Raw genomic sequence first — 20,636 nt, forward strand, 5'->3', positions numbered from 1 at the left:
TTTGTTTTTGAAAGTTCTGTGAAACCAGGCTGAATAAACAGGATCATTACCCAACATCCCAAGCAGGCCAAAGCGGGTCGTAATACCCCAGCAATTTGCTAAACCGATGTCCTCTCAGGAGGAAAAATCTTGTCCTGGAGCGAACTACAAGGCAAAAGCAGGGATCTGATGTCCTGACCTCAGCATTGGAAACCCAGCTCCCCGCTGCCCACAACCACAGGGCCGGTCATTGTTTACCGGGCCTTCTCGCTCTCAATACAGCCACAGATACAGTTAAAAGCACCAGGCAGTGAATGTGATTAAATTTCTCTGTATCAATCATTCAAACACAAAGTGTTCGATTGTGTGCCTCCGAGTCGCACACAATAGACAAAGCACCTCACAGTTGAACTGTTCGCCGTAGAAAAGGTGTCTGGTGTGCTGTTATTGTTAGCTGTTCTCTGGCCTGTGAAAGCAATCTGACATCAAAGAAAAGCCACGAAGGTAACACAACGCCCCAATCGACGCTCGCATGTTGGCGCGCTGCGTATCGCAGCACATGCGAGAGGGTTCGCGCGTACCCGTGTCCTTCGCATGATGTAATGACGTCGGACATGAAAACGGTCCGGTCGGGGCCACAACAAACCTTTGTGCTTTAAGATCTCCAGCAGGATAAAATGACATCGTGGCTCTCTACACGGTGGGGACAATCGACGTTTACAGATGAGAAAGATACGGCAGCGGTACATTTTCTTTTCTCTGGCCAACACAAAGCCTCCGGTAGATATTTTAGACCGCTCGCTTACACAAGTAATCTTGATGTGTGAAAGAAAGGGTCCGGTGCTGCGACCCATGACCTCTGCTCATACCTGTGGGGTTGTGCAGTAACAGAAGCAGAGTTCAGGCAGTGGGAAACCACAGATCTGTGCGCTTAAACCCAAAGCTTTGTTGTATTTAATCCAGCGCAAGCTCAGCTGGGCTCAAAGTTTTGCCTCTTAACCGCAGAAATTGACAAGACTGAGCAATAACTAACATTGGTTTTAACTGACAAACCACATTGAAATGAAAGACGGGCTGTGTTCTTAAACCTAGTGAGCATTCCTGTTGAGCTTCTGCAAGACAACAATGAGATAAAAAGAGCAAATTAAAACTTTTTAAGTTTGAGGCTCAGAAGCAGAAATCAACATCAAAGTTTCACAAGATCTTAATGTCACAAACCAAACTTAGATTTGCCAAAAAAACTCCAATAAAAAAGAATTTAGGCTGTGTTCACACAACAAGAAAAGTTTTTCCTTTGCGTATTATGAAATTTCACGTACACACGACAATGCGCTCAAAAAGATCATCATTTACACAGATTCACAAAAACAACTAAAAACGCTGTATAATGCGATCCAGGCCAGTAGATGAAGATGTTATGTTATAAAGAAACACTCGATGCCTGCGCACATAATAATTCATCTACAGAGCTAAACAAACAATCAGGACGGAAAAAGCATATGGACTATAAAGCGGCAAAATTGTGTAAATTTGGTTGGAGAAGCATTAATAAAACACAATCCCATAGGCCGCCATTGTTGTTTTCAAGAACTTGAGCATGCCCATAGACTGAATAAAGACATGCAGATGATGTCACCATTTTCACAGATTCGCATGTATGTAGTTTACACAGAGACGACAAGGTGTTGTTTTCAAACACTTGCACTTTGAAACCTATTTTCAATTAAATTTAAGTGAGATCAACAAAAGTCTGAAGTATATATGTCACAATGCATTATATAATAAACACTCATTTCATCCTCTGAGAATTGACGAATTGCGAGTGAGATTAGAGGTTTTGTAGTGAGACGCATCTAAGGCTTAAAGAAACTCAGTAGGAGGAGGAGATTAGCTTACAATGTGTGTGATATATGAAAGGGTGTGGATTCTAAATTACAGGTGTGACCCCAAAGTGCTCACATCAGTGGTGATTTATTGGGTTTGTCGGTCACTAGAAAGAGTTCAAATATGGGAGGTCTGAACTTCCTGTTATCTTTGACCTCAGCTGACCTCTCATGAAATGAGTTTGTCTGCTGTGTTTCAAAAGCTCATGCATAACTCAAAGAAACCTCAACACAGATTTAAAGAAGCTCTATAGGCAAAATGTTACAATTTTGTATTTGCAGAATAATCATTAACACCGGAAACATTCACATAGTATTTCAGGATTCTGTAATGCAGGATTCTCAATGTGGTATAACTTAAAATAATTCTTTGTATATACCAACACCCAGTCTGTCACTAGGTTTTCTTTAAGTATCAGGACTGAAGCTTTACAACCATGCAAACATTACATTTACAAACATCATCAATACACAAACTTTTTTAAAGGGGACATTTCACAAGACTTTTTTAAGATCTAGACAAATCTTTGGTGTCCCCAGAGTACATATGTGAAGTTTTAGCTCAAAAATACCCCACAGATAATTTATTATAACATCTTTTATACCACGGGCCTGTTGAATGCTTTATTCTGATTGGCTTGGAAATGTTCCATGGGTGTTGATTATTTTTCTGTAAACTGCACACCTAACTTGTGAAATGTCTACCAATGTTTTTGGTAACCGTGGTATATCCGTAATAATTGACTCCGGTCCTTTGAATTATTCGAAAATAATGCACACCTGCGGTGTAATGGGACTCCACTTCACGTCGTGTCGCATTACCACCTTGGTGTGCATTATTTTCTTATAATTCAATGGCCTGTCGTCAATAATTCCTTACAAAATTGACACTTTGTAGGTATGAGCAAAAATGTGTCATTTATGGGTGTGCCCTTTAAAATGCAAATGAGTTGATCTCTGCACTAAATGACAGTGTTGTGGTTGGATAGTGCAGATTAAGGGGCGGTATTATTATAAGAAGATCCCCTTCTGACATCACAAGGGGAGACAAATTTTAATAACATTTTTTCGCATGCTTGCAGAGAATGGTTTACCAAAACTAAGTTACTGAGTTGATCTTTTTCATATTTTTCTAGGTTAATAGAAGCACTGGATTATAGCACTTAAACATAGAAAAAATATGTCCCCTTTAAAGAATGTATAAATCTAAATTTCGCTTGAATTACATACCGCTGTTTAAATTTTCGGTTAAAGTGTCCACTATGGCTCATGTTTTTTCTCTGTTTTAATGCAGATTCATTTAAAGCAAACAATGCTGAATGTTATTGGTGTATACTCTTCAGTTCATGCTTGTGTGACTGTGGTGGATAAATGTCTAATGTCAGGATTGATTGTTTTCGTCCGAGGTGTGTCAAAAATGAGTTGTTTACAAGAAGCATAGTGGAGACTTACTAAAGTGACAGTAATGAATAATCCAAATACAGTTGTATGTTTTAGTCGAATGTCCTTTGTTAATGTCGCCATGAAAATGGAATATTGTGGTATTTCTTTTTACAATTGACTCATCTGTGAGCTTCATTATTTTTTTTTAATTCATGTGCCCTCATAATCTTTAATAAAAAATGCAAATCTCCTCCCCTCCTCAAATTAATAGGTGTGTTCGACATCGGCTGCGGCTGGATGTAACCGATCGGCGAGATTAGCCGCGTGTAGGCGGGGAGGAGCTGAACACGGAGACGTGAAGTCGGACGCGCTGTGGTTCCCGTAGTTTGCTGCATTTACGTCAGGCATGGCTGATCACGTGGCGTTTACTTGCTTTATCCCAGTAAACATGATTTGTTAGATGTAAACAACATAAAAAGTGAATTATACTGTTTTGAATGTCCGTGTATAAGCATGAGTGGAACTGAAGAAGCTTACAGCAGTGTTTTTACAAGAATAAAGAGTTCAACATAAGCATATTATTATTTAAATACTAATGTAGTGAGGTCTACGTTTTTAATCCATTTTATTTTGATGAACATGACACAATATAACATCGCAACTACATGAAAAGAGCTTTAACTGTTATAAAAATACAGATTTGTGAGCATTTGTGGAACTGAGGGTGTGAAAATAAACACGAAACACACGTGATTGTTGTCATGTGGTGAACCCGACCAATCGTGAAACAGCTGTGTCGTCATTACAGCCCGTGCAGCTCCTCTTCGGGAAATGTGCTAAGGCGGCTGATCTCGAATCGCTCTCGCGGTTCTTTAAAGCCATGTGACACAGTCACGTGCCTGCAGCGCCAACTGAAGTCAGACAAAATTACTAACCGACATGTACTGCTTCAAGTCAGCCGCCGATCGGTCTGCGCAGTGCCACATGAAGTCAAACACCTATTCTTACTTTACTTCTGGTCATATGGTACGGCAGGTGGGCGGGGTCTGGGAAATGATCACTGCAATTAGCAACACGATCCAACTTCAAATAATCCAATCAGATCTCAATGGACAAATTCAAATCCAGTCCTGACTTATTTCATTTCAGAAGCCGGTTTCACTCGGATATACGTCACCACGTGGAAAATAAGGCAATCGCTATATCCGCTTCATGGCGACTTTAAAATTTAACAGCAAGGACAGTGTAAGTCGCTAGGCATGGTACACGTTTTCATGCATATAACTGTAAATAAGTACCAAACTGCACAAATCTACCTAACAAAGACGGGCAGGTTTTTATTTGTGTGTTTGCTTCGTAACTTTTAAAAAATAATGCATCAAAATGGACAAAAAACAAACGTCACTTGTGGATATTCCATTAAAAGAGAGCAATGTGTACCTGGAGCAATTCATTTCAGGTTAAGCAAAAATGTAGGCAATTGAGTCTTAAGTTATTTCTTTGCACTTCTTCCTGTTATTGATGTTGTAATAGAGATGAATATTTTTTTTCAATTATTTTATATATAACAATATTATCTGAAAATGTTCCTACTGATTAAAGACCAAAACACAGCCAATGACAATGTACTGCCCTTCATCTGACTTACATGCAAGAATGGACAAATGACTACATAAAGATAAGACTGTAATGGCTTAAACTTAACAATTAATCAGATAAGAAGGGTTTATTTACTCTGGTTTAGCCTACTGTTGGAGGATAACTGCTATACATTAATCTTCCTCATTTCAGTGCCACCTCAGGCTTTCTCTGATGAGCATTCTGCACTATCCAGGTTGTTTTAAAGACATAAATACTGAATGCAAAATTCAACTTTAATTACATCCAGCAGTTGAAGTCAATTAGAAAAAAGACATTCATCTAAAAATGTTGCTAAAATTTGATCTCTATTTATGTGTTTAATTAATGTTGCTCTTGTAGGTTCACGTGTTAATGCTGGTTTATGTATGTATGTGATATGTATGTGCAGTAAACACATTAAAATGCAGATGGTGAATATGAAAGTGTTGCTCATCACAGGCTTCTCACATTCATTAGCATAATACTGCTAAAGTGTTTAAAAGTGTGTACTGTAAACAAATGAAGGTTATGTAAACAGTGAGACTGTGATGAGGGGTACGGTGGATGAGTGCAGGGGTCACAGAGGTTAAGAACCTGCTCACGCCCCTCCTGATTTGACTGAGATCCAGCTAAAAGCCTTTAATTCAGATTTAGCGGTTCAATCCTGCGGCACATTTTTGAATGATTTGACGGGTCAACAAGCAGTGTGTGGGCAATCTGTTCACTTTAACATGTTTACATCATCTTACAGCGCCGGTTATCTCAGACTGATCCAAACCTACTGTGGATTATTGAATGTGATTTAGTGCCGCACCCACTTCCAAAACATTTACTTGCCAAGCGTCTCAAACTCTTGCTTGCATATCTTACAAAGATTAAAGATATGAATTGGATTTTTTCAATCAATTCTGTATTGGTTCTACAGTATGTTAGATTGTATTTTTCAGCATGATCCAGCACAGATCATATAGTTACATGATCACGTCTGTGAGTTTTTACCTCTCAAGAGAGTCGCTGATATTCTCTTCCCACCTGCAGAGAGCAATATCCTAAATCCATATTAGTGCCTCCCAAAAGCTTTGGCAAACAGATGGTTCTTCAAATCCCCTGGTTTCCTCTGAGATGAGACATGTGTTCATGAGACACAACCCTAAAAACACATTTCTCGTCCAGGCTGGATTTATGGTTTTACTTCAAAGCTGTGCAGATGAAAATGTCATTGCTCAGATGTCACTCTTTCATTGCCTGAGGAACTTAATCAAGCTCTCAATTATCTTTCATTTCAGTATCAGAACACTCTCAGATGTTTCTTGTAAATTCCTAAAATGAAAAAACACAAATGAAATTGTTAATATATTGTACCATACAGAGCTATAAAATTTGGATAACATAAATCATCATTTGTGACTCTGGACCATAAAACCAGATTGCACGGGTACATTTGTAGCAATAGCCAACAATACATTGTATGTAAAATTACAGTTTTTTATGCCAACAAAAATCCATGTATAGCCAATCTAAAAATAGCTATATAACTATGTAATACTGAATTGTCACCATTTCTGAGTTCAGGATTTCTAAGGGGAGCTAAAACTGTGTCTCGATGACACACTGAAGCCACCGCGCATGGCTCGCCACTAAAACAATGGCAAGCATCCATTCAGGTTGTACATTTATTTGAAAGTTGAGAGAGACGACAGGTTTTCCACGAGTGGGCGTGATTTCAGCGTAGACAGCGGACACGCCTCCAGCATTTGAGAGCAGATATTTTAATAGTTGTATATTTACATGATACACACATCTCAATTTTAAAGAATTGTCCCTTATGACTGGTTTTGTGGTCCAGGGTCACATCTGGTCTTGGGAGAACATCATGAGAAATGTTTGAGTTCATATGAAGACCTACAGATCTGAAGTTTGAGACATTGTTGAGAACTTCTGTTGAGAACACACTTTGGGAATTTGGGAAACAGAGGAGAAATTTCCTTCCTATCATATAGCTATTTACCCCATTACAAAGCAGTGCGGTCTGATTTTGCTTCAATTCAACACACCGTCATTTAATGCAGATAAAATATGATGCTATGCAATTTATTATGGTACAGATAAATAATAAAAGTATTCCGCATCTACTAATAATTATATATAAATAAATCTGTTTTTTACTTATGCAAAATATGTTAGAAACAGTGCGTTGTGATGCAAATGCTAATTTGTATCCTATGCATCGCATTGTTAACTTTTGGATCTCATCTGGGAGTCATGCAAATCTCAAAACATTATGGGGGCAGTTTCCCGGACAGGGTTAAGATTAATATAGTACTAGGCCTTAGTTATATTAGGACGTTTATGTAGTTTTTCCACGCAAAATATTACAGGTGTGAATCTTGAGACAAAATAACAGTACTGATATATGTTAAGATTCATCAATGCAAGAAGTTTTTAAATGAAGGCAGTTCAAACATGCATTTTATTCTGGGACTAGGATGAACCCTGTCCAGTAAACCACCCCTAAGAGTTTCATATTGATAATTGTGATTTTCATAATGGTCACGTAAAGTTTAAATATCCACCTTGAGGTCTCTTTGCATTATTTTATGAGCTCAAAGACGTCCTGGTGGTGCCTCAAACTTGCACTTGAGTTTGAGTCTGGAGTCGCTCACGTTTCCCCCCTTTAAGCGCTCGGTCTCACGTACAGATGCCATCAATCTGAGGCTTGGACTCGTTGTTTGCAGATATCTGAAACCATCGTGTCCCTCATACAAACTGACAGCGGTCGTTTCGCAGGTCATTCGTCAAAACCAAGCCTGCTTGACTCATTACGTGCGAGGCACGGCTCTGTGTTTTAAAGGCAACTTACATTGCTTTTCTACAAACACTTGTGCCGGTTCTCCATCTGTCTGAAAAGAATTCATGCGCAAATATTTATTGCTACCTTTCTAACACTTTATCTGCTTAAATACATTTAAATCAAAGGCAGTTTATGGTCCTGCTAATATAAAAAAGTGACACACATTTGTTCTCAAAACCAGAAGATCAGTAAACAAAAGTGAAAAGTGATTGTGATGATATATATATATTATATAGAGAAGTTACATCACTGTTGGGCTGTCCTCTTATTGGTTCAGCAGCATCCAAGACTGAATTTACACAGCAAATCTTGATGCCCACTTCCGATTTGTTACCTGTATCTGACTTTTTTTGACGACCTGCTTACATTTAAAAGCGACTCGTATTCGATATCTGCATTTACACTAAACACTTGCCGAAACAATTCAAGGTCGACATACCGACCCGGAACAGCTTAAACTACAGAGGAAGTAAAATGTTGACATAGCCGAAATGATTGTAAAAGATTATAGAGCTTTATTTCTGTAACAAGACATAAAACTTCAACATTACTCCACTAAATGGAGCTGTTATCCTCCATTGCGCTGCTAAGAAGAATCATATATGATCACGTGTGGTGGTGAGTTGACGTCATTTGCCAGCGTCGCATTTTCAATGATGCACGACACGTCTTGAAATGGAAATATCCAATTTGTCCACTTACGATGCATGTAGCCGATTCATATTCAATTTATTTCCACATATGAATCAGTGTTGTTTTCGTCAACGATGACGATAACGAAATGATTTTGTTGACGCACATATTTTTTATGACGCTAACGCGACGATGACTAGCTAAAAATGTCTCTAAGTTGACGAAAATATGACGAGACACTTTCGAGTTTTTGTTGACGAAACGAGACGGAACGAAAATGATTATAAGTGTGACGTTCATAATGCATGTCATTTCTGCCTATTTTGCGTGAAATCTGTCTGTTTTTAGCTCAAAGTATCATCAATGCTGCCGCTTTCTATCCTTGTTTTGGGTAAACACAGTCTCACTAACGCTCACGCCCACCACCCGGCTGCCGCCATGCCGCGCACGCACACCAGATTTCAAACAACAACAACAACACACCTGCGGCTGTGGCGCGTTTGAAGGACCGTAGTGGTGACGCCAATAAACGGAAACGACGAGATGATTTATGGACATACTTTCAGTATAATCCATCAGACAGAAAAACGGAATGCATATTGGGAGACGACGGTAAATGTGGCCACAAACTAGGTGGGAAGAATACCACCAATCTCAAGCGGCACCTGAAGGCTCATCACGCTAATATTTTTTAAAGGTAACTAACAAGTCACGCTGTTAACATATCATATACATTCAATTTTACTCGACACATTTCATGGTAAGCTTAAGGTTTTACATGTATCTACTTGTCAAACCTAAGCCCTTTTCCAATACTTTGTGTGGTGTATTTAAATAAGGCAAGGCACGCGTTTCTCAACTTTATAAGCGAGGTCTCAGCGTAGCACACAAACTCAACATGATGGTATATTAGGCTAAACTTTTTTCTTCATAACTTTTTGTTATGACATGCGCAGAAAGCACACCGACTAAAGCAACGGCAAGCCCTCAGGGACAACCTTAATGCACATTTTAATTGTATTAAACACACCACACTTTTTAACCTAAATTCATTGGTTAAAAAAAATACTTTTTTTTACTAAAATTGACTTAAACTTGACTAAAACCTTTTTGCGTTTTCGTCGACTAAAACTTGACTAAAACCTTTTTGCGTTTTCGTCGACTAAAACTTGACTAAAACTATAAATTTTACAAGTGACTAAAATGTGACTAAAACTAAAAGCATTTTCGTCCAAAAGACTAAGACTAAAACGAAAACTAAAAGGATACCAAAAACAACACTGATATGAATGAGGCCTAAAACCGATTGGAGAATATCAGAGTCTATGTGCTTTTTTCCTGCCTACAAGTCCATGGGTCATATCCGATCTGTGCCACATGAGGGGAAAATATTCGTAATCGAGTCACTTCAAACATGCAATGTAAATGCGATGTACAAGATCAAGACGGCAACAGCTTGAAACTTTCTTTTGGGATCCTTGTGTGTTCCCTTGACGTCTGAAAAGAAGAGTACAGGACATGACATCTGACAGCTATTGTTTCATTAGTCAAGGGTGAAAATATTGAGCTGGGACCGATTCCAACATCAGACTGATTTTCTCTTTGTCTCCCATTATGATAATCTTAGATCTCGTCTAAGTCTGTAGAAATTCCCACTGGGCTCTGTGCAATTTCCCCACAGATACCTTTGAAATGTCCTCCCATTTAGGAGATGGGCACATTTTATACCCACATTACGCTGCATCTGTAGACGAATCTACTGCCCTGAATTAAAACCAGCGACAGCAACAATTTTCTAGAGAAACTAGCGTGTTGATTTAGCTCAAGTTTATTTGAGTTTCAGGTAATAAAGTGTGGTTTGTTGACAGAGTGGTTTTCACATTCAATGTAGTTTAATCACATTTAAAATGGGCTTTTTCACAGACGTTATAATGGCACACTTGATGACGGCCTTCCCAGCCGAATTGCTCGGCCGTGCTGACAGGCGTAATGGGATGTGATTGAGTTCTTCAACAGGTTGTATTGGGTCAAGGCATCTGTTGTGGCCCTCGAGCTAAACTCAACTCTTCAATGCCACCTTTGTCTTAAACCAGAAGCATGAAGACGCAAAAGTTTCTATTGTGTTGTTTCTAGGTCAGCTGATGCATACATGATGAATACAAGATTAGCCTCAGAAAAACAATAATAAACGTTCGGACATTGTTTGCCGTTCTCTGTGCCGATTGGCTGGGATGGGTGTTTGTTCTGCGATGCTGCACTAATAATGTCCACTCCAAAAGTTCCCTTCTTCACTAATTACATACTCATTACTAAAGGAAGTCTGGCCTGCATTCCTTAATACTCACTCGGGGGGTTTAAAGTACCCATGAAAATTTGGTATGATGTCATATTGTTTATATTGCCATCATGCGAAGCATTCAAAATCAGGACCCAGATTTTAAATCAGGCAAAAACCGGCACCCTAACACTTATTATTCACAAATGAAGTTTAAAAAAATCCAACAATGAAGTGTATTATTATTACCATGAACTGCACAGGCTCAACATGTTTTATGTCAATATAATGTTGGCAGAAAATTGACAATTTAATAAGCAGACAAACAGGTGGTGTAGTGTAGCTGTGATTGGTTATTTATGTATATAATAAATTTAAAATGCTTACACATAACCTCAATGAATATAAACACATAGCACATTCAATATTTAACATGATGATATGATTCAGTTTTTATTCATATCCACAGATAAATAAATGTGGTTTTTAATATCAAACTACACTTACCCTGATGTTTTCCCTGTCAGTCATTAAGCTTCTAATAAAACCGATCGGCTGTTTAATTCATATGAGCTTTAGGGAAACAAAGCAAATATTTCATGATTCAGCACTCAGTAAAACAAAATCATATGTACTTAGAATAACAGACTTTGTAAAACACAGACATTTGTTTCAATTGCACTGTGAGACACCAGTTTAATTCTTTTAATAAAAGAAACAGGAAGATGTTGTTGTGTCACGAGGTGACGACTTTTCAGGGCGGAACCAAAAATTGAAGAAGTTGGTTCCGCCCGGATGTTTCCGCCCCGACCGGAAAAATGGAAACACCGGACATCCGGCAGTTTTGCGAAGGCTGTAATCAGCGGATTGAACACAGCTGTGCCTAGTTGACGAGATCGCCGGGTAATTGGATAACGGGAGTGTAAGGAGAAGTACAAAAGGCACAGTTAGATGACAGTTGGAGTGGAAGTGTGTGCTGAGGAACGGAGCTGTGCTCATTATTAGACGTGGTGACTGGATATATCTCTCTCTCTTCCCTTTTCTCTTGTTGCCGTTACGGTGGACCGGCTGGATTTAAGAAACAACCCTACGGGTGTAGAAGGAACTCCGGTCCAACTAGTAATTTGGAAGGAGTAAAGCGAGAAGCGATTTGATCACATTGCACAACGTACACAAAGGCTATCCGCTGTGAGTATACCCGTGGTGTAGTACAACTAGCAGAAACTTGCATTGTGGGATTCATTGGAATCCTCCAGGATTAGGAAGGCGGCCCTACCCCTATCATTAGCGTGGTGGGCGAGCCGCTAGGAGCATACATTTCATACAGCCACCGCGACGCGACTTTGGTCTGGTCGTTTTGTCATCGCCTCTACGTTAGCCCCAAGCACAGTGGAAGAGACCGGGCGTTTCCCTTGTGGTGTTGCACTTGCAGTGTGGTGAGTGAGATTTTACATATCATAAGCTTTTTCACGTTAGAGTGGTGCTGTGCATTTGCTGTGGGTTGCTGTGTGTCTTGTCAGAGAAACCCCGCACCATCCATTCTCTCCCCTGGAAGGAGGACGGAGGGGCCAACGACCGTAGACCTCATTGCTATTATACACGGTGTGCTGTTCTACGAGTAAGAAGAGACGCAGGCCAAGAGCTGTGGAGGACTGTGAGTATTATATTAGAAGCATTGGTGGTGTGAGCTTATCTGTGTTTGCATTGTCGCAGAGTTGGAGGCGAACGGGTCCCCTACCCCCGTGGTCTCTACGAAAGGGCGCCCCTATCTGGGATTCGATCAGCCTACGGACAGTGGGGATAGGGCAGCGCTCGACCCGGCGAGGTGGTGTGTGGCCTTCGCCCCCCTGCTGACCTACAGAAGAAACGACTGTGAGTAACATCTTAAAAGCATTTGTGGTGTAAGCTTACCTGTGTTGTATTGTCGCAGAGTTGGAGGCGAACGGGTCTGCTGCCCCCGTGGTCTCTACGAAAGGGCGCCCCTATCCGGGATTCGATCGGCCTACGGACAGTGGGAATAGGGTAGCGTTCGACCCGGCGAGGTGGTGTGTGACCTTCGCCCCCCTGCTGACCAACAGTAAAGAGCCGACTGTGAACGCGATACTTACCCAGAGAGCTGTAAGCAGCGGAGCTGGTGAGAAACATTCAAAGACCAATAACAGTGTTTCTGTGTCCGAGCGATCACCTGTGGAGAGAGAGAGGAAAACGAGAGAGAGAGAGCCAGTAAAGAGCCGACTGTGAACGTGATACTTACCCAGAGAGCTGTAAGCAGCGGAGCTGGTGAGAAACATTCAAAGACCAATAACAGTGTTTCTGTGTCCTAGCTATCACCTGTGGAGAGTTAGAGGAAAACGAGAGCAAGAGCCAGTAAAGAGCCGACTGTGAACGTGATACTTACCCAGAGAGCTGTAAGCAGCGGAGCTGGTGAGAAACATTCAAAGACCAATAACAGTGTTTCTGTGTCCTAGCGATCACGTGTGGAGAGAGAGAGGAAAACGAGAGCAAGAGCCAGTAAAGAGCCGACTGTGAACGTGATACTTACCCAGAGAGCTGTAAGCAGCGGAGCTGGTGAGAAACATTCAAAGACCAATAACAGTGTTTCTGTGTCCTAGCGATCACCTGTGGAGAGAGAGAGGGAAACGAGAGTGAATCAGTGAAGAGCCGACTGTGAACGTGATACTTACCCAGAAGCTGTAAGCAGCGGAGCTGGTGAGAACCATTCAAAGGCCAATAACAGTGTCTCTGTGTCTTAGCGATCACCTGTGGAGAGAGAGAGGAAAACGAGAGTGAATTATAGAGGAACCGACGGTGAACGTGATACTTACCCAGGAAGCTGTAAGCAGGGAGCCGGTGAGACCCCTTTCAAAGTCAGTAACAGTGTCTTTGTCGTCCTAGTGGCCGCCTGTGGAGAGAGAAGAAGGCGAGAGTGAGCCATTGGGTACGAACAGTGGGAAAGATCCCTACCAGCCACACCAGAAATTGTCTGCCTCCAGGAGAGAAGAAGGAGGGCGCCACGGCCAGCAGGGTCCAGGCGGGAGCCTGACGTTTCCCCCTTGCCCCCGTTGATGGTGGTTGGCACCCCTGTTGTTTCCATCCCTGTCCCCGTGGCTGTAGTCCCCTGGAGGGAGTAGAAGAAGCCATTAGTTTTAAATTTCCCTTCCCCAATTTCCCCAGTCCTTTTAAGTATTTAAAAATTCAATAAAGCTTGTTTTAAATTTTACTCACCTGTCTCCGTGTTTGTCTGCTCATTGGGTCGGCTTTGGGGACCTCCTCGAGGTGGGAGTTAAAAAGGGGCGTGGCTTAGTCAAACACAGCCAGCCCCTAGTGGTGACAGATTTTGGCGTAGTCGGCAGGGTACCACCTCGAGTTGAGTAACCAAGGTCACCCAATGACTGACAACGCGGGGCCAGCAGCCCCACCCCGTGCCACACCCGTTATCATGGGCAGTCCATGGGTCCAGAGATATGGAGGAGCCGAGTCGGAGGTACGCCTGACCGAATGGAAGGCCCAGCTGGAGTACTTGTCCGACCTGCAGGGCCTTAGCGCCGCCCAGCGGCTCCAATTTGTGTTAAACTCCCTAGAAGGAGAAGCACGGCGAGAGGTACAAGCCGCCCCCGAAGCGATCAGAGCCACCGCCCAGACTGTGTTCCAGTTCCTTGCTGAACAATATGGTGACCATACCCCCGTAGCTGTCCTCCGCTCACAATTTTTTAATTGCAAACAAGGCCCCCGACAACCTATTTGAGCTTTCGCCCTCAGGCTGCGGGAGCAGTTCACTCGCCTGCAAGCCCGACGCGACCATGGGCTAGGAGATGGAGAAGCTTTGTTACGCGACCAGTTCCTCCTGGGGATGAAAGAAGGCCCCGTGAGGCAAAGTCTGAGGGTCCAGTTCCGGAGGGACCCCGGGCTGACCTTCGAAGATCTAAAGAAGGAGGCGCTAGCCCTGGAGGGTGATGAGGCCGAAGTAACCGAAGCCCCCGTGTGTGCAGCCGTAAGTGGAAACACAGCAGCGCCACCTGAACATACAGACTGGAAGCAAGCCCTGAGGGTGGAATTGTTGAAAGATGTCCGAGAGCAGATGTCGGAGCTATCTAAGACCCTCTTGGGAGAACTTCGCCAAAGTAGGGCGCGAGAGGAACCGAGGCCGGCACCCCGAGAGCGAGTCTACTCTGAGAGGGGCCGAGAGCCACCGGGACGCCCGAACCGTTTGAACCGGCCCCGCTTTGAGTGGGATGACCAAGGGCGGCCAATCTGCAATCGGTGTGGAGAACCGGGGCATTACAGTCGCCAGTGTGGGCCTCGCAGGGCATCGGAGGGGGGTTTTTAAGACGACCGGCCACAGTGGGTCGTGTGGCCGGGACCCCCAGAGAAGACCCTGGAAGACGTGAGGATTCTAGAGACCAGATGGTTGGGCACAGCCCTGTGGCGGAGGTGAAGGTATGTGGCAAGACAATACAGTGCCTAGTAGATACGGGCTCTCAAGTGACACTGTTTGCGGAAAGTCTCTCGCAGGAAGTATTTGGGAAGCAGAGTGCCCAAGGAGGGGAGGCCCCCTGGCTGACGTTGCGGGGCGCCAACGGCCTAGAGATCCCTTATATTGGCTATCGGCTGACGGAGTTAGAAGTTCAAGGGGTGTTGGTACCACAAAAAGGAGTGAATATCGTTGATGACAGATGTTTGGGTGCCCATCGAGCCCTATTAGGGATGAACGTCCTCTCCGAATGTTGGGAGAAGTTATTTCGGGCTAAGCCCGGCCCTAGGATCCCCCCTGTCGAGAGGCCCCTATGGGAGCAAGTAGTGGCCGACTGTCGTCGGGTCCAGATGACCCAGGTCCGCAGAGGCCGGGAAGAGGTAGGAAGAGTGGTGTGTCGATTTGCTCTGTCTATTCCCCCTAGGAGTGAGGCCATGGTGTGGGTGAGAGTAGCCCCCCGAGGAGTTGGCCCCGAAGAATGTGTATTGGTCGAACCTCACGCCGATTGCCCCCAAGTGGAAGTAGCCCGAGGCCTAGCGGCGGTCCGCCGGGGGAGGGTCCCTGTGAAGGTCCGAAACGACCACCACTACCCATTTTACTTACACCGACACCAGCGGCTTGCCCGATTAACGGGGGTTGCGCCCCACCAGGTGAGGGAGGAGAGAGACGTTAGGTTCCGTCAGGTGTGCCCCACTGTCATCGAGGTGGCCCTGACCCAGATGGAAGCCCCTTCGAACAACAGAAGGAGGGACGTGCCGAGGCACTTGGCAGGTGAGTCCCTGCAAGGGGAAGAGTTGGAACAGGCGCAGACACAAAGACTCCAAGCCCTCCTTCAGAAATGGCAACATGTATTCGCAAGACACGAGGAGGATTATGGGTGTACGAAGGTGGTGGAACACCATATACCGACTGGAGATGCAGGACCCAGTAGAGAGAGGTACCGGCCGATCCCACCCACCTTGTATACAGAGGTACGCTCGCTACTGCAGGGTATGCTGGCGCGAGGAGTCGTCCGGGAAAGCAGTAGCCCCTGGGCAGCCCCCATCGTACTTGTGCAGAAAAAGTCAGGAGCTTGGAGGTTTTGCGTGGACTATCGGAAGCTTAACCTGGTGACTAAGAAAGACGCGTTTCCCTTACCCCGGATTGAAGACTCCCTTGCCGGTCTCACACGGTCCGCTTGGTACTCCACCTTGGATCTGGCCAGTGGATATTGGCAGGTGCCAGTGGCCGAGGCCGATAGAGAGAAGACCGCCTTTACGACCCCGTTCGGACTATTCGAGTGGGAACGGATGCCTTTCGGGCTCTGTAACGCTCCGGCCACGTTCCAACGCCTCATGCAGCGCTGTCTTGGAGGTCAGTTAATGGAGTCAGTCTTGGTATATTTGGATGATGTAATTGTGTATTCCCCAGATTTCGATTCCCACCTCCGACACCTCGAAGAGGTTTTCCAGGCGATGGAGAAATATGGGCTGAAGTTGCAACCCGACAAATGCCATCTGTTGAGGCGGGAAGTCCAGTTCCTGGGCCACGTGGTCAGCGCTGCTGGGGTGGCCGTAGACCCTGGGAAGGTCTCCGCGGTGAGAGACTGGAGTGCACCCAAGACTGTGAGGCAAGTGCGGTCATTTCTAGGGTTTGTGGGGTACTACAGACGGTTTATAAAAGACTTTTCAAAAATTGCCAAACCCCTTAACCAGCTACTGGTCGGCACAGGGCGAAACCGGGGGCGGGGGTCGCCCTCTATTGATTGGGACGAGTCCTGTGAAGGGGCATTTCAGAGGTTGAAACAGGAATTGTTACAGGCTCCTATCTTGGCCTATGCAGACTTTACCCAGCCCTTTCTTTTGTATACAGACGCTAGCAACCTGGGACTGGGAGCAGTCTTGGCCCAACGACAAGCGGGTACGGAACGGGTGATCGCCTACGCAAGCCGAAGCCTCCACCCAGCAGAGAGGAACGACGCGAACTATAGCTCATTCAAGTTGGAACTGCTGGCCCTGAAGTGGGCCCTGAGCGAGAAGTTCAAGGACTACCTCTGGGGTGCTAAGGTAACGGTGATTACAGACAATAATCCTCTGGTTCATTTACAGACAGCGAAGTTGGGGGCTGTGGAGCAGCGCTGGGTGGCACAACTTGCCAACTTCGATTACCAACTGCAGTATCGGCCCGGCCGGGAACACACGAACGCGGATGTCTTGTCCCGATTGCCAGAGGTGGACGGCCCCGGTGGCCGTGATGGCCAAGAAGAGGAAGGCCAGGGGGAAGGCTACCTGATAGGGGTTGTGGAAGCACCAGGAGGCCAGCAGGAGGCGGTACCCGGGAGCTGGGGTTGGGACCCCTGCCGGTGGAAGGAAAGACAGGCCCAGGATCAGGATTTATGGCAGGTGAAGATGTGGGTGGAGCAAGGCCGGCGACCAACGTCGTCCGAGAGGCTGACCCAGACAGAGACGGGAAAGAGACTGCTGGGACAGTGGGACAAGCTAGAGATACAGGAGGGGGTGCTTTGCCGAAAAGTAAGTGATCCGAAGCTGGGCGAGGAGGTGCGCCAGATCGTGGTGCCCGCCGACCAAACAGCAGCCCTGGTGTCTGCCTACCATGACCAATTGGGACACCAGGGACAAGAACGGACCGTATCCCTGCTACGCAGGTTCTTCTACTGGCCGGGGCTGGAAGCATCAGTGCGTAGCTTGGTCCAAGCTTGCCCCAGGTGTACGTTATTCAAGTCTCGACGAGAGGCCCGAGCGCCGATGATACCCATATGTGCCAAAGCCCCCCTTCACATCATGGCGATGGATTTCCTGACCCTGGGCCGGCCACAGGACCGTTATCCGAACATCTTAGTAATCACCGACCTATTTACGAAATATGCATGGGCAATTCCCACCCTCGATCAGACGGCAAGTACCACCGCAACGGCTTTATGGCGGCACGTCTTCCAAACGTTTGGATGTCCAGAGTTTTTACACTCAGACCAAGGGGCAAACTTCGAATCAAAGGTGATCCGGGAATTATGCCAGCTGTATGGGTGCACGAAGACCCCTACGACGTCCTACCACCCTCAAGGAAACGGCTGCTGCGAGAGGTTTAATCAAACCCTGCTGGGGCTCTTAGGGACCTTGGATCAACGCAAGCAGAGTGATTGGGTGAGTGCTCTACCGAACCTCTTACAAGCTTATAATAACAGCATCCATAGTACGACGGGGTATGCCCCCACTTATCTGATGTTCGGCAGGCATGTGCGGATGCCGACGGACCTGGTCTTGGGAGCGGCCGCGAGCCAGGAAGAAGGAAGCGTGACTGAATGGGTAGGGCGCCACCACCAACGGCTGCACTTTGCCTATGAACAGGTGTCCCAGAAAATACGGGCCACCGGAGAAAAGAACAAGCGGTTGTACGACCGAACGGCCCGAGAAGCCCCCTTGCTGCCAGGAGAGAGAGTCCTGGTACGAGATAACCGGCGACAAGGCAAAGGAAAATTGAGCGACCGTTGGGAGGCCACCCCGTATGTAGTCTGTAGGCAGCAGAGGCCGGGCCAGCCGGTGTATACCATCCGGCCGGAAGGAAAGGCCGGCCCGGAATGGGTTGTTCACCGAAACATGATCCGCCCTTGTCCAAATTTTCCCGAGGTCACGGAGGAGGTAGTTGCGGAGCCGGCACCGACGGCCTCCTGGATGGAAGGATGGGCTGTGGTACCAGGTTTACCTGTGGTGGCACCACCCCTAGCCGCCCCAGGAGAGCCAGAACTTGCACCTGAGCCAGCTGAACCCCCAGCCGTCCAGAGGCAGCCAGGACCAGCACCAGAGCCAGCCGAACCCCTGGCCGCACAAAGACAACCTGAGGTTGTGCCCGAGCCCGCTGCACCTGACTCCCCTGTAAGACGCTCCCAACGGGAGAACCGCGGCCGGCCCCCTTCCCGCTATGGTGAGTGGACTACTCAAAGGCATTCCAGGGACTGGAATGTATTGGCGGGGGAGGATGTCACGAGGTGACGACTTTTCAGGGCGGAACCAAAAATTGAAGAAGTTGGTTCCGCCCGGATGTTTCCGCCCCGACCGGAAAAATGGAAACACCGGACATCCGGCAGTTTTGCGAAGGCTGTAATCAGCGGATTGAACACAGCTGTGCCTAGTTGACGAGATCGCCGGGTAATTGGATAACGGGAGTGTAAGGAGAAGTACAAAAGGCACAGTTAGATGACAGTTGGAGTGGAAGTGTGTGCTGAGGAACGGAGCTGTGCTCATTATTAGACGTGGTGACTGGATATATCTCTCTCTCTTCCCTTTTCTCTTGTTGCCGTTACGGTGGACCGGCTGGATTTAAGAAACAACCCTACGGGTGTAGAAGGAACTCCGGTCCAACTAGTAATTTGGAAGGAGTAAAGCGAGAAGCGATTTGATCACATTGCACAACGTACACAAAGGCCATCCGCTGTGAGTATACCCGTGGTGTAGTACAACTAGCAGAAACTTGCATTGTGGGATTCATTGGAATCCTCCAGGATTAGGAAGGCGGCCCTACCCCTATCATTAGCGTGGTGGGCGAGCCGCTAGAAGCATACATTTCATACAGCCACCGCGACGCGACTTTGGTCTGGTCGTTTTGCCATCGCCTCTACGTTAGCCCAAGCACAGTGGAAGAGACCGGGCGTTTCCCTTGTGGTGTTGCACTTGCAGTGTGGTGAGTGAGATTTTACATATCATAAGCTTTTTCACGTTAGAGTGGTGCTGTGCATTTGCTGTGGGTTGCTGTGTGTCTTGTCAGAGAAACCCCGCACCATCCATTCTCTCCCCTGGAAGGAGGACGGAGGGGCCAACGACCGTAGACCTCATTGCTATTATACACGGTGTGCTGTTCTACGAGTAAGAAGAGACGCAGGCCAAGAGCTGTGGAGGACTGTGAGTATTATATTAGAAGCATTGGTGGTGTGAGCTTATCTGTGTTTGCATTGTCGCAGAGTTGGAGGCGAACGGGTCCCCTACCCCCGTGGTCTCTACGAAAGGGCGCCCCTATCTGGGATTCGATCAGCCTACGGACAGTGGGGATAGGGCAGCGCTCGACCCGGCGAGGTGGTGTGTGGCCTTCGCCCCCCTGCTGACCTACAGAAGAAACGACTGTGAGTAACATCTTAAAAGCATTTGTGGTGTAAGCTTACCTGTGTTGTATTGTCGCAGAGTTGGAGGCGAACGGGTCTGCTGCCCCCGTGGTCTCTACGAAAGGGCGCCCCTATCCGGGATTCGATCGGCCTACGGACAGTGGGAATAGGGTAGCGTTCGACCCGGCGAGGTGGTGTGTGACCTTCGCCCCCCTGCTGACCAACAGTAAAGAGCCGACTGTGAACGCGATACTTACCCAGAGAGCTGTAAGCAGCGGAGCTGGTGAGAAACATTCAAAGACCAATAACAGTGTTTCTGTGTCCGAGCGATCACCTGTGGAGAGAGAGAGGAAAACGAGAGAGAGAGAGTCAGTAAAGAGCCGACTGTGAACGTGATACTTACCCAGAGAGCTGTAAGCAGCGGAGCTGGTGAGAACCATTCAAAGACCAAT

The 20,636-nt window shown here is 46.0% G+C and overlaps 1 protein-coding gene and 1 long non-coding RNA gene across 2 annotated transcripts in view; one reads left to right on the top strand and one right to left on the bottom strand.

Annotated features, from left to right (window-relative positions):
• The window catches only part of LOC129427479 (uncharacterized), a 47,656-nt gene that overhangs the window by 21,525 nt on the left and 5,495 nt on the right, over positions 1–20,636 (bottom strand). Inside the window, exon 2 of the long non-coding RNA XR_012373314.1 lies at positions 5,865–6,185. This is a non-coding gene — a long non-coding RNA (uncharacterized lncRNA). The remainder of the gene's footprint in view (positions 1–5,864; positions 6,186–20,636) is intronic.
• Positions 18,571–20,636, top strand: part of ralbb (v-ral simian leukemia viral oncogene homolog Bb (ras related)) — a 79,398-nt gene continuing 77,332 nt past the window's right edge. Inside the window, exon 1 of the mRNA XM_073876412.1 lies at positions 18,571–18,580. The gene's annotated coding sequence lies outside the window, so the exon portion shown is untranslated. The remainder of the gene's footprint in view (positions 18,581–20,636) is intronic.

The sequence above is a fragment of the Misgurnus anguillicaudatus genome, chromosome 14 (assembly GCF_027580225.2).
Source record: "Misgurnus anguillicaudatus chromosome 14, ASM2758022v2, whole genome shotgun sequence".
In the NCBI taxonomy this organism is placed as follows: domain Eukaryota; kingdom Metazoa; phylum Chordata; class Actinopteri; order Cypriniformes; family Cobitidae; genus Misgurnus; species Misgurnus anguillicaudatus.